This window comes from Coturnix japonica, chromosome 1 (assembly GCF_001577835.2).
Source record: "Coturnix japonica isolate 7356 chromosome 1, Coturnix japonica 2.1, whole genome shotgun sequence".
In the NCBI taxonomy this organism is placed as follows: Eukaryota; Metazoa; Chordata; class Aves; order Galliformes; family Phasianidae; genus Coturnix; species Coturnix japonica.
The window spans coordinates 50,726,759-50,744,744 of NC_029516.1; the positions used below are offsets into that span (position 1 = coordinate 50,726,759).

At 42.3% G+C, this 17,986-nt stretch overlaps 1 protein-coding gene across 9 annotated transcripts in view; it reads left to right on the plus strand.

The window, feature by feature from the left end:
• Window positions 1–17,986, plus strand: part of MICAL3 (microtubule associated monooxygenase, calponin and LIM domain containing 3) — a 165,777-nt gene that overhangs the window by 30,580 nt on the left and 117,211 nt on the right. The window contains exon 1 of one of the 9 annotated variants that reach the window (XM_015864912.2): window positions 482–660. The exons of the other annotated variants lie outside the window; for them this stretch is intronic. The gene's annotated coding sequence lies outside the window, so the exon portion shown is untranslated. Of the gene's footprint in view, window positions 1–481; window positions 661–17,986 lie in introns of those variants that run through there. 9 annotated transcript variants of the gene reach the window in all.

A 17,986-nucleotide genomic window follows, 5' to 3' on the forward strand; every position in this document is an offset into this window, starting at 1 on the left:
GGGGGAGTAGGGAGGCAGGGATTAATTTGTGACAATTTATTAGAGCACTGAAATTGAGCAGTGGTCTGTTGCCAGAGTGTGTTCTCACCTGTGGGATGTGGTTGTGGCAGCTTAGAGCGGTGATGGGCATGAGCTTAGTGCATGAGCAGAGCCCTGGCAGTAAGCAGTTAAAACTTGGAGAGGAATGAACTGAGGTCAGCAGCACAATCAGTCTGTTCAGTAAATAATTTTCTTTGTATACTTACTCCATTCTTTCACTCATTATTTGCTCCACTTATTCTTTTCCCCTCCTACACACACACACACACACAAACGCGCGTGCAGTCACACAGTTTCTCTGGCTTTATTATTATTCTCTCGCCCTACTTATCGCCTTCCAGCGGCCACTTGTCACTGTGACCCTCCCTCTGTCCAAGGAGCTGTAGATGATAGGTTTCCTGTGCAGGAACCACCCTCGAGTTGGGATGGACACCTCTGCTCAGCTTTGGAGATTCCAGACTGTTTTCCGGCTGCTCTTGTGAGTCTGCTTGCTCTGAGCACTGCAGTGGTTACACAGAATGCAGCGCACAGGAGGGAGAGAGCTGTGCAGCCAAACACAGAAGAATTAGGAGCTCTTTCCCACCTCTTTTTCCCCTGTAGTGACAGGCTGTGAGCTCCTGGGTGAGTGAGCATCTGATATGTGGCATGCTTTGTTCCAAAATTCAGGGGGAAGTCTGTGAAATCGCCATGCCGTTACTGAGAATTTGGGTGAATGTGGGATGAAGCATTGGCTAATGGTAGAGGCTGCGAAATACAGCAGGCTTTCGTGCTGGTGCTTGGATCCGATGCTATGAAAAGAGAAAGCTTCAAAGGGTCTCGTGTATGAGGATCCGTAGAAACCAGCTGGAGGGAGAGGTTTGGGGAGGGGGGGGCGGTGAGTGACCTTGGATGTCCGTTCCAGTGAAACACTGTAGGTGTGACTTGTGTTTAGGAAAATATTTTCTGGGAGGCCTTTTGTTTGGGTGGGAGCAGCTTAAATGTCGTGTATCTCTGTAGAGATCCATTTTGATTTTTCAGTGAAAGTGTAATAGCTACATCTTGTCACCTCTATGCACTGTATTATAAATGTTCCTGTCCCCAGGCTTCTGAATGCTGTGCCAAATCGCTTGTTGTGGGTATTGAATTGGCTTAAGGCCTTGCAAGCAGGAAGAAATAAACGTTTAGCAGGAGTACTCGAGCAATTGCATGGCAGCTATCAAGACGGCAGTTTATGCATAATCGTGCAATAATTTCTGGGCAGAAGGGGGTCATTGAGTCTGCACAGCTTAGCGACCTACAGCCTAATAGTTCTTGCCTGTCTTGCCTCCTGTTGGAGCCTCTGTGCTCCTTTCCTTTAGGGCATTGTTTCCTTCATTCTTCTGAGATTTTTATGCTTTCCATTGTGTTTTCTTAAATAAAAAGGCAACTCTAGAGGCAAACAAACAAAATTCCTCTGTTGCTTGACTTGTGCTTTTCACTTAAAAATGATCTTCCTTTCCAGCATTATTAAAACCAGGACTTTTCTCAGCTAGACTGTGCAGCAGCAGAGCCAATGGGGTAAGATGAGTATGGTGCTTGATTTGAGAGTTAATTTTTTTTTTTACCTCTCTTGAATTAAACGTTGATAATAGCAAAGCTACAAATCTGACCGTACTAAAGGGAGACAGGAGTTCCTTGTCCTCTTAACAGACTTTATATACAGCTTCCCTATAGCTACATTGTTTAGTGAAGTGGGTTACTTTTTGGTAAATAAATGGGCTTTGAGGCCTCAGGTCCTTCACATCTGAAACAATAGAAGCAATCATCAGAGCTAAATGCCCAAGGGGAATAATTAGAAGGGTGTGTTTTGTAGAAGTGTCTGTGGGCAGTGCTTCTGCCTCCAGCTGCTTGGATTTTATCCTGGGTGCTGTGTCCTTTGCCACACAGGACAGCTGTCTGGGTACGCGTGAGAAGTCTAATCAGAAAACTGATCTCAGTTTAAAAATAGCCTTGCTGGAAGAAAAGATAGCGAACCTGGTCTGGTTTACAGTGCAGTCCCACAGAGGTTGTAATGGCACTAGTGGTTAGGTGGGGATGTCTTGGTGATGGGGCTGCTGTCTCTGAGACCAAAGTTCCCTGTTAGCTTGTGTCTGCTTTCCCTCATAGCTCTGTAAACTTCTCAGCTGTGCTTGTGAGTTTGGCCACTTCTGCTTCTATCAGCTGGTCTTGTCAAGAAAAATCCCCCTTCCTTTGGAGGAACCCTGTAAAAATACTTGTGCTGGCAAAATTGTTACCAAGCATTTGGAGAAACCTGAGGCTTCCAATAACTGAAGAAATAACTACATTTTCCTGTTACTTAGTGTCTCAAAGCATTACGATAAAAGTGATTGGAATACTAGAACCGAGTTCGGGATTGTTTTAGTTTTTTGAAGAACTAATTTTTAGATTAATGGATTCATGTTCCATGTACCATTTGGGTTGTACTGAGATGCTTGTAGCCAAGTAGTTCCCCTTTGATTCTTTCAGAGGGCTTTGCACTGATCCAGGAGGTCTCCCTGTCCGGTGGTGTACCCTAAGGATGGTGCATTCAAGTAAAATTAAGTAGGAGACGCTGTGTGTCAGGATTTGTTTATGAAGTGGTAGGGTTGAATCGACTTGGTGCAATGTGCAGGAGATATTCATAGTTGCTTTTCTGTTCTCTTGTACTTTGCTCCCTAGTTGAGATAGGCATTTGCAGCACTGCAGGATTTCTGTCTGAAGCCTGTTCTTATCTGGGAAAGTAGTGTTACCTTTTAAACCAGTGAGAATACTATTGATCTAACATTGCGCTGAAGTCCTTTCATCTTCACTTGTTCCAGCCATTTTATAAAAGGGATAAAAGCCTGCATCCTCTTGGCTTTTGAAGGGAAATGCACAAACTGCAGGGTTGTATTGTAGATGACCTTTATGAGCTTAGACACAGCTAGGATAAGAATCCTCATCGCTTCCTGGGATCAGTACACTAAGGAGACCGTCAGTGTCTGTGAATATACATGTTTGAGGGCATGAAATAGCAACTTATGCATATACTAATGAATCCTTACATCTGTTTTCACATATGCATGTGGGTATGAATTTGCAAGATAGTGTGGGTGTGAATAGATGCAGGCCTGGGAAAATTGTGATAGCTTGTAACTGTGCCACTTGGCACGTAGTGTGTATACAAACATACTTGCAAAATAGTATTCAAAGTAAGTAATGTCTACCTTCTCTCTTAAAAGAGTCATGAACCCTAGGTGGGTTGTTTTGTTTTGTGTTTTAAAGTGTAATTACTACTTGCAACAATGTTAAACAGTCTTTCCCACTTTCTTATTTTGATGACTTTCTGAATGGGAACCATTGCTGTGTGACACTGTCCACATCCCCAAGTAGTCAAGCCTAGTAATGGTACAGATGGAGAAGTGAATGGCATTGGAGTCAGCCCAACAACTGTCTTCAGTGTGCTCTGTGATTTAAGACTGGAGTAATGGGTGAAGTTAGCAATTTCACTGGACTGCGTGTTCGGAAAGCTACTCTGGTGTTCTCTTCCTGCAAACCTCACAACTAATGCCTTAAAAAAAAATGCTACCTACATGCATGTTTAGTCCATGAACTCCCTATAAACTGGCTAGTCTCATCAGCTGATACTGGGAACCATACTGAAATACGAAGTATAGCAATCCTTGTACAATACTGGTTCTGGCAGTGCTCACACATTTTGGTTTCTTAAGGTGTCAAATAATAGATGGAAGGTGGAACACTAACCAAACCTGGAGGCAGGGAAGATCAGTGCACGAGCCATTCTCATGCAGCAGAAACAAGTAAATTAAATGGGCAGTCAGATAACAGTAATTTCAAACTTGAACTGAATTGGAGTCGATAATTGAGGATCAATGTATGCATGCCCATCCATTTCCCAAGGCAGTCTGTGATCCTGTTGCTATTGCAGTGTTTGCCTTTGGAGTAAGGCAGTGCGCTACATCCAGTTGTGGTCCTTCTTGATGGATGGATTTCCTCTCTTGAAATCACTGTGCCCTAGGATATACTTTTTAATATCACTCAGCGCAGTAGACGTGATTTCTTCTTCTTTTTTTTTTTTTTTCCTTCTTCTTCTTTTTTTCCCCCTTATCACACTGAGTTATTTGCTTGCAAATTAAATTATGGAGATGTCTTCTATAAGCAGTCAGGTATCGTCTCAGAAACCTTTCTCTGTGTGTGTGTGTGTATATAGACACTTTGGGTCAGCCAGCAGAGAAGAGGCAGCTCAGTTTGCTGGGAGTAATGTAGAGCAACATTGCAGAGCTCTTGCTGCTCCTGCCTGGCCTGTTAATAGGGATGAAGCATAAGATTAACAAGGAAGAATGAAATCAGTACTACTGCCTTCAGAAAGGGAAGTAAACAGAACAGCCTTGTGTGGATTTTGTCTTCTAATGCCAGCTTATTAATTTAGTAAGCCTGACTTGTCTCTTAATTTCATCATACTTTTGAAAGGTTCCAGTTTTTTATGGCTGTTTTTAGCACTTCTGATTGAGAGTACATTCTCCTGTGTAATTAGAATTGCTGACTGCTGGTTCCGTAGATAGATGGTAAATCATGCCTAGGCCAGTACTGATACTGACAATGAGACATAAGAGCTCAAACAATCCATAGACTTGGTGACTGTGTTTTCTTATCTCCCTTACGTGCAGTTTGTCAGCTGGGGGAAGTGTGCATGGTGTGGATTTTTGGTTCTTTCTGTTTTTTTTTTTCCCTTCAGACTCTGTTCTGACATCTTGAGGCACTTAAACGAGTAAATGACTTTCTCCTTTTCCTGATGTAGCTTGTTCTTTCAGTCTGTCTGAGATGCATTTCACAGACAGATTTTGTGAAGGGTTTTTGAATGGTTGACTTGCCAGATGTGAAGGCACAGCTTGGACAGCTTTGTTGGTAAACAGCAACATTAAAAACAGAATAAAAACATCTAAAAATGGTGTGGCTTTGCTGCTGTAAACTTGGTTGTAATTTCTCTCTTGTGGACTAAGTCTTTTCTTTCCTCAGTAAGTTGAAAAGAAGCCACAAATCTAAGCTGGAACTTGGTGTCTTGGCTGGAGGTATTTGAGGTATTTGTTTTGGGACTGAGCTATGTCTTCAGCCTCCATGTGTGCTCAAGATCTCTGGTTAAGGGCAAGTGAAAAGGGGCCTTCCCCAGTTATCTCCTGCTCTGATGCAGTGGTGACAACAATCTGTTGTGTGGCTATTTGATAGGGCATTGTTCCTTAGCTGTCAGTCCCTTGGGCTTTCTGACATGGGTGTGTTATACATGAAGTCTGTAAGTCTAGACAGCACTGCGGCAGGAATTTGTGGCAAAAGTAACTTCCCTGCTCTTTCTGAGGAGCGGTTTTAATGTACTGCACTGATAGTTGTCTCTCTTAAGCGCCCTTCCTCACAGACCTGGATTCAGGTGTTACACTGAAGTTATTTTGTGACCCTAGACAGTTGTCAGCTTCACACTTGTTGTCTCTTTCTGGTATCCAGAGCAAGCTGTGACTTCTCCCCACCAAATGTTCCCTTTAGTTAGTTTTTAGTGAAACAGCTGAAGCACAGGAGGCTATCTCATACACAGCTGCAAGTTTCTGCTGCCTTTCTGTGAAAGAGAGCGGCTTCTTGGAAAATGCATAGTCTTCCTTCTGTTCTCATAACTTGTATGTTCTGTGTAAAAGGCAAGGTACCTCCATTTCCTATTATTGTTACACAGAAGATGGGAGCACTACCCAGTACATGCAGCTGGTTAGTAAGACTTATGTTGTTTTTCTCCATCTCTTTGTGCATGTGCAGCAGCAGCTGCAATTTGAACTTCCATTGCTCTCTTCTTTCCCAGGCATATTATGCTTACCCCTTGTGTTATGACTATGCAATGAAGCTTCATTTGGTACAATGAAGAAACACAGTTTTCTTGAGTCTCGCTTTTTTGAAAGTGTTCTCCTGCTTACAGGTTTCAAGCAAGATGTATACTGTGCTAACAGAGCAAATCTTTGACATCTGTCAGCTTGATGATGTGGCATGTTCTTTTGCATAGCTGGTTTTCCCCTGTAGTGAAAAGACATTTATAAACGCCACCATAACAAGTGAACACACTGAATTTAATGGGTACGACAGCACGCACAGTAGCTCTGAGCTTCTCTGAAGCTTTGTGCTGTACATTACTGCTGCAGTTTGGTTTGCAGAAGAAATGTTTTCTTCTGCTTGTGAAGTTGAAGCTTTTCAGCTGGGGATTGCCCAGCAGTAACAACAGGTTTGGGACATGTGGTACTGTTTGGTTCAACTTCTATGAAGCAGAAGCAAAAGCATAAACCATTTTCTTTTGACTTTGTGAGGTTACTGTGCCCAGTAAGTGAGGACAGGCCTGTTGACATTAGCCCAGTTCTAACACAGTTGCCCTATTCTATTCTTTACAAAATGACTACATAAATTGGATTTAAGTATTACTTTTGGCAGTAATATGATTTAAAGCCTTTGTAAATAAATACAAGCCTCGTTACAAATGAGATAAGTATCACTGCATACATTAAAAGCATGATTTTGAATGTAACGGAGCAGAATTTAATCCTGAAATCCAAGCTGTGCACCTAATTCTCTTTAACTCTTCCCCTAAGTGGACAGGATACAGCCAACCTTCTTTGACAGTAGTGAGGTGCAGAAGTCATCATGCTGACTCTGCAGGTAACAAACATTTTCCCATCCTGTTCCTCGTAAGTGCTCTAATGTTCATAGTGCTACCGTACATGTTAGGACTGTCTGCTTTACTGGGTCACAGCCCATAAACCAAAACAGCTGCTTTGCTTTTTTCTTCTCATGGCAGGACAGCTCCATGTTTGGAGCGTAAAGCACCGTGTGCAAAGAAGATAACTATAGGGTTGAAGTTTTTGGGAGTGGGGCTTGGCTCTATCACCAGCTGCTGTCAGCTTGCCCTGGGCTTTGTTAGAAGACAGATAGAGGCTCTTGAAAAACCAGAGCCGTGTTGGTATGTTGAAGTGGTGCTACAGACTGGCTGGGGAGAGCTCAGTTTGCATAGAATGTGGGGTCTGTGTGTGTATTCTCTCAAGTGGGGCACCATTTAACTGTTGAAGCAAATTTATGCTGCTGGGAGAAGGTCTGGACTGGCATCCTGGGAAAGAGAAGTCAGGTTGATGGCAAGGGCCGAGGCAAAGAGGCTGTGTGCAGACAGGCAGAACTTACTGCAGGTGTTTGTTTGTTTTAAATTGTTGACAAATGACCTTGATTAGGACGTTGCCTCAAGCTTTCCTCACAGTTAAATCACTGGAATTGGTTTGTACGGAGATCAGGTGTATTGATGTCATCCTAAATAGTGAAAATATGATACTCTACACTCCTTCTAGGTGTGTTTCCAGCATTGCAGAGGTAGTCTTTTTGGAATTGTGTGCAGGAGCAGCAGGAGCAGCTTCCTTTTCACAGCAGAACACTTCTTGAAGGAATTCCTATAGAACCTAAGGAGACAGGATCCAAATTGCAGTGAGAATTGGTGGAACCTAGGTGTGTGGAAATTTTAGGCTCTTCTAAAATACCAGCTTTGTAGGCTTGCATCTTTGGAATCCTGGGACTCTGGACAAATTAGTTGAACTGAAAAGTGACTTTAAATTGAGAAACTTATCAATTTTTAGGAAAAAATATTGCACCCTAGAATAAATACTTAGCCTTCTGAGTGTTGTCATAGCCTTCTCTTTACAATAGGTGAGCCTGATGGCCTCTCAAAGATTTGTGTGCATAACAAACAATTTAACCAACTTTAAGTTCATTTGGACTTTAAAGGCCCTAACTGCTTCAGCAGATAACTGCTAGGAGCTGAATCAAGTGTGTTTTATCAAACATGAAACGTTTATCACAGTGTGATATTTCTTGGGCAGTGCAGGGGGAGAGGAAGGGTCACAGAAGAAGAGCTGAGTGTCTCCATCTGAGTCCATGTGAAACTTGCTGTCCAGTTTGCTAGGTTGTGCATTGGAGGAAAGGCCATCTACATAAGTTTGCTCCTTACTTGTTTTCCAGATATCTTACAAGGAGGAGGAGATCTTCTCCTTTGTTGAGGAGAACTCTCTTTATAATGCACCAGCTTATTTAATTGGTCTTCTGCAGAAGATCAGGAACAGGTTTTTCTGCCCTCTTACAGTGCATACTCATATTCTGCACCATTCTGGGGGAGGAGACTGCCTTGTAAGGTGTACTTAGTGATATTACGTTGCTGGTAATACCTAGTGGAAAGAAAGAAATCTATCCATCTAGGTAGAGACACTTCCTGGTGGAGTTCTGGTTGTGTAAAAATATGAGGAAATTTCTGCAGGGTTGGATGATCTGTTTTAAAGTAACTGTCCTTATACTGTTTACTTTGTTGAGATGGTTGGGATGGTATCCAGCAAACTGCTGCCAGTGAACTGACAATCGCAGTATAGAGATGGGAATGCTTACTGAGGTTTGAGCTGAGGTGGCTGGAGCCCTGCTTGGTACACTGACTTGAAAAGATCCTGAAGCATCCCAGCCAAAGGGCTTATAGGGCCGCTTTTGGGTAGAAGGAAGGGTTTTTAACTCCTAGCTCCAAGAGTCTGTGTGTTGGTTCTCTTTGTGCCTTCATTTTCCTAGCACTGAGGCTAGCGGTCCCCCTTTGAATGTTAGGATAATGTTCTCTCAGTTAAGAGGCTCAGAAGGTTTGCTTTGCTTTAGGAACCTTTGCCTGTCGTGGCCTCATGTGAAAGCAAGTCATTTGTTGATGAGCCTTTTTGTTAGATAGAATGGATTCATATAAAAGTAAAGATGTTTTGGAATAGACACAGATGATTTTGCAGTGAAGTTTCTTTTTGTAGGATGAATCTTTGCCAGAGTTAGGCTAACAAACTTATGGTTTTGCAGCTTAGTCAGCCCTGTTCTCTTACTTACACAGTAAACCTAGTAACTGTTTAGATAATGGTCTCTATTGATTAGTTCAGACTTCACAAATAGTTTTATAAGGTGAGTAGGAGAGGCTGTTGCTGGATCTTAAATATTTGTGAAGTCCTATTCCCTAGCCATTAATCGGAAATATCTTCTTATGTACGAATCTTAATCTAAGGTTATACAAAACCCTTGATGGAGGTTTATAGGAAGGAAGTTGGAGTTTCCTCTGGGTCATGGCAAGTAGAAAAGACAGTTATGTTTTCCGTTCTTCCACTGGAGCTGTTAATATCAGCCAGGGCTTTTTCCTTCCCATTAAGGTATTATCACCATTATTTCTATCACGTTAGGAGGCAAAGTAACCTCTTAAAAAGCACCTGCAGTCCAAACTGTTCAGTACTTCCTGTAAAAACTTCCTACCAGATTGAGCAATGCTCCTTGAAAGACTCTTCCAAGTTCAGGGCACAGTGTGAATGTTTTGTGGGAGAACAGGTTTGCAGTATATTTATTGAGAGGTTTCCAAGTGCTTGTGGTTCTTTGTGATAGAAATAAGTGTTTGGGAGCTGCACTAAATCATGAAGAACCATGTAGGTTTGCCGTGCTCCACAGAGAAGCTTCATGAGAGCATCACCAAAAGAGAAAGGCCTGGTGCATAACATTAGTGAATATCTCATCTTGTAGAAGAACCTGTCTAGGTCAGCTGATTGTCAGCTCTTTTCATTTCTTCTTTGATTTGGGCTCAGCTCAACTTACAAAGTGGCTGTGTGCATCTAGCTTTTCTTTCCCTTCTTTTTAAAGGGTGATATATAGATTTGGTATTCTGTGCCATTAGGCAAGCAAAATCCTTGTCCAGATCCTTGACTTAGGTTGAATAAATAAATACACCTCCCTTAACATTCTACTACTCTGTGGAAAATGTGCATTAGTGCATGAGAGTCTGTAGAGGCCATTTTCTAACCCTAGTACTGATTTTAGGTTGAGCGTAGGCTATCTTTTAACAATAGCTAAAATGATTCCAGTGGCCTCATTTTGATGTTGGCCCCCAGACTTCTTTGGCCAAGCAACAGTATGCTCAAATTATCTGTTAAAATACTGGCTTTTAAGCATGTTAAAACAGGCAGTGGGGCAATTATATTTACAGTGTAATATCTATCAGTATTCTTTGGGACCTGTGGAGCTTGGCAGCCACTGCTGGCATACAATAATTCATTATATGCTTTGACTTGAACGTAATTTTGTTCTGTGCCAGTGATGCAGGTATACTAGATGTACTCTGGGCTAGATCAGTTAGCTGGGTACGAGAATTAAGTAGTAGACTTAGTAAGTAATTTTTCTGCTAATGTACAAAATCATTAGCGGTAGCTTGAGTTTTGAGTCTGCAGCTATGGCAATGTGTCACATTCAGGTCACATTCTAGAAGAAGCTGGGTTCATCTCAGATGAGTAATGGCTGCAGACTTCTTGCCAGTACTATTCCTTTCTCAAGGCATGCCATCAAATATTTTTGTGTTATTCTTAAATAAACAATTATTTAAAAGCATACTTTGTTTTAACTTGCATAAAAGCTGTATGAAGGATGTAGTTTATGATAAAGCATTAACTGTGTGATCTTGCAAAATGTTGAGCGTTGGAACTGTTGCTGTGTTCAGTATTCAGTTCTCCAAGCAGGGTAAGGATTATAACAGGGTCAGCAGTCATCCTTACTTTTGAGTCCTGCCTGTTGAATTATGTGTGTAAGAGCTGATGACTCAGGATAGTGGCTGCTCCGAAGCTTCACTGACATCAGTGGGAAGAAGACCGCTGGCATCCTGAACAGGCAGCGGGGCAGTAATGATCAGAAGCCCCAGTCCTCCTGCCACACTTGTCTGTGGTGAGCAAGGGGTGTGTGTGTATTCATATAAACCATAAAGCTCATGTGATCTGTATGGTTGCGCTCTGTGAACTGAAATTGTAGTTGTATTTATCCTTGAAAAGCAGCCGTCCTTCCTTCTATTCCCTCTCACTTCCTTACAGCGTATCTTCCATTTCATTTCTTCTCAGTGCCCAAAATGTGCCCAGTAAGGGGGGGAAGCTTTTTCTTCTTCATTCTTTTTATTCTGGAGCCTTATTCAGTGCCTATGTTTGTTGCTCAGCTGTAGCAGATGTATTTTGTTTCTAGAAACCAGCACCTTCTTATATGCAAAATACACCTTTGACTAAACAGATTGTGTAAAGCTTTCATAGGAAGTGCCAGGTGCGTTGTTTTGAACAGCAATGAACTCAAATTAAGATGTTTCCTGCTCCAGAGAGCTCATTTGCAAATGACATTGCTCTTCTCATAACCTTCCCTTAGTCTAAAAACACTTAATGCTTGTGTGGGATTTCAAGGGCAGTGTTCAGCAGGAGAGTGACAGGCTTTTTTTTTTTTTAACTGTGATTCATATAGTAGTTCATAAACAAGAAATTTTGACTGAACATTGAATGTTTGAAAATATGACCTCAGCTGAAGTTTGTTACATATTTCAACACAAGGATGGCTTTTTAAAAGCAGAAATACTCACAGTTTCTTCCCTGGCCCTGTAGGCCTGCTCGTCTCTGGGTGAAGTATTGCTCTAAAGGGCGGGTAAGGTGCTTCAAATTCAGACATACTCCTGTCCTAGTAATCTTTAGTCCCTTGAGGCAGCAGTATTGAACCAGAACTACTTATACTGCAAGTATTTTCCTTGTCTATTTAGAATCTTTTCAGGATTAAGCCATTTTTCTGCTTTTCTGTACCCTGATTTGGTTTCCTGTACCCAGTTTGGTTTTCACCATCTGAACAGTGTCTGAAATTAGACTTGAAAGGCTGTTCATTTGCCTCATTTTGTTTTGTTCTGTCAAGGTTAGTAACACATCAACTCTGGAGAGTGTTAATTCAAGGCTTGTAGTACAGCTGGGTGAGAGGAAGTGTATGTGGGAGCACTGCTAGGAGAGGCCTCTCTGAGCAGTCAAACAGGTGCTTGTGCACTGTGATTCATTTTACTGGCTGTAATACAGAAGAATGAGGAAGTTAACTGCAGCTCTGATGCTTTTGTAACACTCAAAGCTTAGCACATCTGTGCATCTCTCAGGTTCACTAACAGAAGAGCTTTCATATGTTGAGCTCTGTAACTGCTGGCCTGGGTGCAGAGCTTACTGTGTTCAGGGTACTTGGGACTGGGACTGCCTTTACCACATGAATTTGAAGCGCTCAGCATGTGACAAGGCAAAAAGCTCAGCCTACGAAGCAGCAGAGCACACAAACTGCTTGATGCTTTGGGTGCCCTTGGTGTTCTGCCAGCAGAACCCTTTGGATCTGGTTCTTTGTGAATTGTCGTTAATTCTCCTCTCTGTCGTTAATTCTCTCCACCTTCAGAAGCTGGTGAGGCAGCTGTGATTCCCTGTGCTTGAGAATGGTGAAAGAGAAGTCACAGAGGTGCTTCTATGAAGGAAAAAATATTAAAGTTAATGAAAGTAGTTAGTGCCAGTGGTCTAATACTCAGCTTCCTTAGATCTAAGAGAAGTATTGAGCTGATGTGTTTGAGTGGCACCTTCTAATCATGTTTTCAGTGAAGCTTGTCGCAGGCTCTGTAACTAGTGTTTTGGTATTAACCTGAGTTGAGACAGCTGGCAGGAGCCTGAAGAATGCTTTCCAGTTTACAAGGCTGTGGAGCCTTGATAAATCACTTGCTGGCAGGCTGCACTGCTGTAGCAGGGGTGGAGCCTGTCTGCTGTTCTATTGTTGGTTCCTTTGCATTTCAGGGTGTTAACTAGAATGGCGAGTGGCCTGTTTGTGGTCTTTTTGGTCCTTGTTTTGTTCCTGATTGGCAGCTGCTCTGCAGTAGGACTACTAGAAGAGGTTTCATAGTCTGTTTCCAGATTTACTCAACCCAGAGAGAGAACTGTGCTGTCTGCCTGGCATGGAATTATTCCACCTCCGACCCCACCCTCACTGTGCCTTCTCCTAACAAGCTGTTTAAAAACCAAAGTTTGGCACCTTCTAGATGTCTACAGATTATCGTAAAAAACGTATTTATTAGCTCTTCTGTTTTTCTAGGGGAATAACAGCTGCCATAGTTAGAGAAGGCTCTGTGTTAAGAATTCCCCATCTTCACAGGTTACAGGCTGCCTTGGCACAGCTGATTGTTGACATGCGAAGCACTTCAGCTTAGGGTCACCAGTTCAAACACAGCCCTAGTCAGCAGTGGAAGAAAGCTGTTACCACGGGAGGTTTTTTAATGAAGTGAGCTGGCAATCTGTCAGGCTCTTCAGGCACGAGTTTCTGCAAAACTACCATAAATGGTACTTGCAAATAATCTTGGAGTCAAAGAATTAAGCAGGTGTCAATGATAATCCAAAGAAACAAAGTAGGCACGCAGGGAGTAACAGGCACTGAGCAGTCAGGCTTGTACAGCTGATAAATGGGGTGTTTATGCATTCCTTTCTGAACTTCAAAACTAGTGGGTAAAGCGGTGAGAAGCTTGTAACTGTATTCATGTACATTTTACTGTCCAGATAAAAATAGAAGCCTATAATAATAATGCTGCTGGGTAAGCAAGGCACCGTTAGAGCTGTGCTTTCGTGGCCAGGGTGGGCAGTCCTTGAATTCCATTTGGCTTCCAGACCAGGGTCTTTCTTAGATTGGTCTTGTGCATACATTTCATTGAGTTGTGTTTTGTTGTGGTGAAACTGAGGCTGACTTTCCTTCGCTGTAATTAACTCCTGGGAAGAAATGAACACTTCCTCCATTGCCCTCCTATGAACTTTGCGTGGAATGTCATTGCCCTTCTGCCTGCTGTGAAACAAAGGACATGATGGTACCATGTTTTCTCTCCACCTGTTTCCATTGTTTGAGATCTAATTCAACAGTTTGCTTGTTGTGGTGATTGCAAATGCTGTACTGCACTAACAGTGTTTGCACTGTAATTTTCTTGTAGGCTGCTTCTACACTCAACTCATCCCCTTTCCCGCATGCATGCTGTAAGCCTAGCTAGACAGCTCTGTTCACAGCTAGACAGCATACAAATCTAGTTATTCTTTAAGGATAAAAACAAATTGAATTAACTGGCCCTGTAGTTTCTTACTGAGAATAGTGGTACTAAAAGCTGCTTCTGGCTGGAAATGTGAACTTGGAAAACTGTCTTTAAACAAAGCTGTTTTTCCTTCTCTCCTTCTCCACCCCAATCTTGCCACACTGTGGTCAGAAAATCTTTTTTTAAACTCATGATGGTTTAGGATATTTTCTTTGACTGAAATAAGTGTATAGGCTGAAACATACGCTCCTGGCATGAAATCATCTGCTCAAGGGAGAGAACAGCTGCCACATCAGCAGGGTTCTGTCTGACCTCACCCGTGACTGTGTAAGACAGTAAGGAAAAAAAAATAAGTGATAACATTCACTTTATGCTGAACTATACGTGTGCTCTAAGAGCTTCAGCAAAGGGTCCAGCAGCTCACTTAGATTACACTTGTATGTTGTTTCTCTTGATCTATCCTTGCCCTTTAAAATCGGAGATGATAGATTTCTGCTTTATGTGTGCACCTCTTTCATTATCTTCCAAAGGGTGTGTGGCTTAATGCGTGAACTCTGTCCTGTTTGGATTGGTAGGTGGTGATGTAAGTGTACATCATTCAAATGCATCGATTTCCCTAGAGTGCAACTGGAAGGAGGGAGAGTAGCCAGCAGAATATGTGTTATCGATCTGGAGAAGTAATGAAGTATGGAAACAAAAATGCTGGAGCAGCCTCCTTTATTGTACCATGTACTGTACCATGTATTGTACCATGTAAGTGACAGCATCATCATCATCTGAGGAAGATGCTGCAGTGCTAGGGAACAAACAAGTTTTGTATTGCAGTCAAATAGGGCTTCTCATAATGTAGACTTTGCAGAGGCTACAGGAGCTCTACTTTAAAATGGTGGCAAGCTGGCAAAAAGTAGGGTTTAAACTAGGACTGGGTATAGACGTTGTGTCTGAATGCTAACTGTATGACACCGGCTGCATGTAGTTGTTGCTTTATCTGGTTAGTACTTGTGAGTATGCCCTCATCTTGCTGCTTTGAAGATGAGTAAATAGATTTTTATAGTGAGGACAGAATGTGCTTTCTTGGCAGGAGGCTTGTTTCCAGCTGAATTTGTCTTCCTGTTTCTCTAAAACTTCTCATTTCTGGATCTCGGGTGCACTTGTTAAGCATGTTACTTAGATTCAGTCATGCCATGTAAAAATCCCTGCCGATCTGAAGGAAAAAAAAGCCTGACCTGGATTTGTGGCTGACTCATAACCCTTTAAAGGATATTGAGAATCATATATTTTGGCTTTGGAAATAAATAGGAAAGACTGTTGTAGAAAATTGTCGTTGTTCGAGCAGTAGTTGTTTTCAGTCTGCTAAGGGAAGGCTTAATTTGCTACTTCCTTGCAAACATATAATCATTGTGCTATCTTTAGCTGTTTTGTGGTACAACTTCACCTCATGAAAGACAGTGTAACACAGATGGTTTACATTGTCCTCAACACAACATACTCTAGGAGAGTAGGCATGCTCTGAAGCTCTGCACTTTGAGCAACTTGCTGGCTGAAGGTGGTACGTAAGTTTTAAAAGTGCGTAAATATAATCTATGGAAATAGGATTTTTGACCTTTCAGGACTGTATCAGATCAAAAAAACCTCTTCTGTTGAGAGAAGTTATCTGTGAGTAAAGTATGTAAGCTTCTGATATCTTGCAAGATCTTGCACCTGGGTCAAGGCAACCCTGTTACCAATACAAGCTGGGGGATGAAAGAATTGAGTGCAGCTGCAGGCCTGCTGAAAAAGACCTGGGGGTACTGGTGGATGGCAAGCTGGACATGAGTCAACAGTGTGCCCTTGCAGCCCAGAAAGCCAACTACATCCTGGACTGCATCAAAAGAAGAGTGGTCAGCAGGTTGAGGGAGGTGATCCTCCCCCTCTGTGCTGGTGAGGCCTCACCTGGAGCACTGAATCCAGATACGGAGTCCTCAGTACAGGAGAGACACAGACCTGTTGGAGCACCTCGAAAGAAGGGCCACAGAAATGATCTCGGGGATGGAACACCTCTCCTATGGGGACAGGCTGAGAGAGTTGGGGCTGTTCAGCATGGAGAAGGCTGAGAGGTGATAGCAGCCTTTCAGTATCTAATGGGGAATTAGAGGAAAGAGGAGGGCAGACTATTTAGCAGGGTCTGTGGTGATAGAACAAGGGGAAATGGTTTCAAGCTCATGGAGGGTAGATTTAGGTTAGATATAAGGAAAAAATCTTTTACATTGAGGGCGGAGAGGCACTGGAACTGGTTGTGTAGTGATGTGGTTGATGCCTCATCCCTGGAGACTTCCAGGGTAAGGCTGGATCAGGCCCTGGGCAACCTGATCTAGCTGTGGTGTCCCTGCTGACTGCAGAGGAGTTGGACTAGATGTCTTCAGAGGTCCTTTCCAACTCTAAGGATTCTGTGATTCTTGTTTGAATTGTCAGGTAAACAGATGTTCATATTGAAAATGGGCCGTGAGCCTTAAATTCAATCTTCTGAATGGCTTTTTAACGTTGGCTATTTTTAATTTCTCAAGTCTTTTCTGTCCAAAAGATCAAGCATGATGTCTAGAGTTAACCAGTGAAGTTAAATCTCTCTTATTTGTTCTTTCCTTGTATACTGTATGATTAACACTGAATACAAATGAGTGCACTGAGAACCTTAATAGATACAGTAACCTTCTGCTTATACCATTCTTATTATACCAGGTTAGCTTTGTTTGTTACAAACACATCAGTCCTCTGTGGAGGACAAATGCATTCCCAATAGGAATGTGTGGGTTTTGCCTGGTTGGTGCCTGGGGAATCTCTTGGGAGACTTCAAAGTCAGACCTGAATGTCCAGGAATTGTTGAAAGACTGTTCTGAAATCTGTGTCACATGAATTAGAAGCATGAATGTAGGTAGAAAAACTGGCAGGGATGTGGAGGGAAAAGGAAGTACAAAAGTCAGCGGTTATGTTTGAGTTCTGTCTGTGGCCACGTCTCAGATTTTAGGTAAGATGTGTCAATGTTCAGCAGCTCCTGGGGTTTAGTTGCAGATATGGATAGGGTGGCTGTTTTCACATCCAGTTCTGGCATGCTTTTGGCTGCCCAAGGAAGACTTTAAATAAAAAAGCTATGACTGGTAAACTTGTGGTAATTGCGTGAGAACAAGAGTTGCTTGTTGCCAAAATTATACTGACTTGTGGTTCTTGGTTTTGAGGGATGGCAACGTTGGCTGAGGTGGAACTGTTTGTTGTACTAATGCAATTATACTGAATCTTAATGGGTGGTATGACACAGCTTTGATCTGAGTGTCTTCTGGCTTTGAATACATGGTAGGTGTAAGCCTCTAATTTACTTTGTCTGACAGGATGCAGTTTTGGTTGTGGTTTTTTTGTGTTTTTGTTTTTTAAGTTCAGAAAGCTGTTATTTTAGTAGCTAGTAGACATTCTGCTTTCCATCATAGAGAGCAGCGACTCAGACTCTCGCAATAAAATGACACAGTCAGGAAACAAATAACTGCTTATAACCAAGATAAAGCAATTCTTTTCCTTCAGGAACTCTTTACACAATATAGTGTATGCCGCCATAGATGGGCTGTGAAGATACTTTCCTCTGTATGCTCGCTCCTTTCTTCCATGCTTAACAGTACCTTTTCTGAAAATCCTGTGTGAAAACACGCCCATCAGTTGGTGCAGATGCTGGGTATTCCCTGAATTGAGATTCCCAAAGAAATAGGAGCAAGGAGGTTTCCTGTCTGGTTGACGGCTCTATAGCTGCTTGTCAGGGCTTGAAGGGAGAATGACTTGGGACACTCAGGTAAGGAAAATCTCATATATTTGTGCTGACTTTTGAACTCATCTATTGCCAGGCATCCAACCTACTTGAGCCCTGAGATTATTAATGGATAGTGCAGACAACACTGAAATGCAAACTTTCTGTGTGAAAGCCCTTAAACATCTCACACCGGGATGTTTTATGTCTCACAAATCTATCGCCCTTCTCAAAAATAAAGCTGTGTATATTTGTCTAATTTT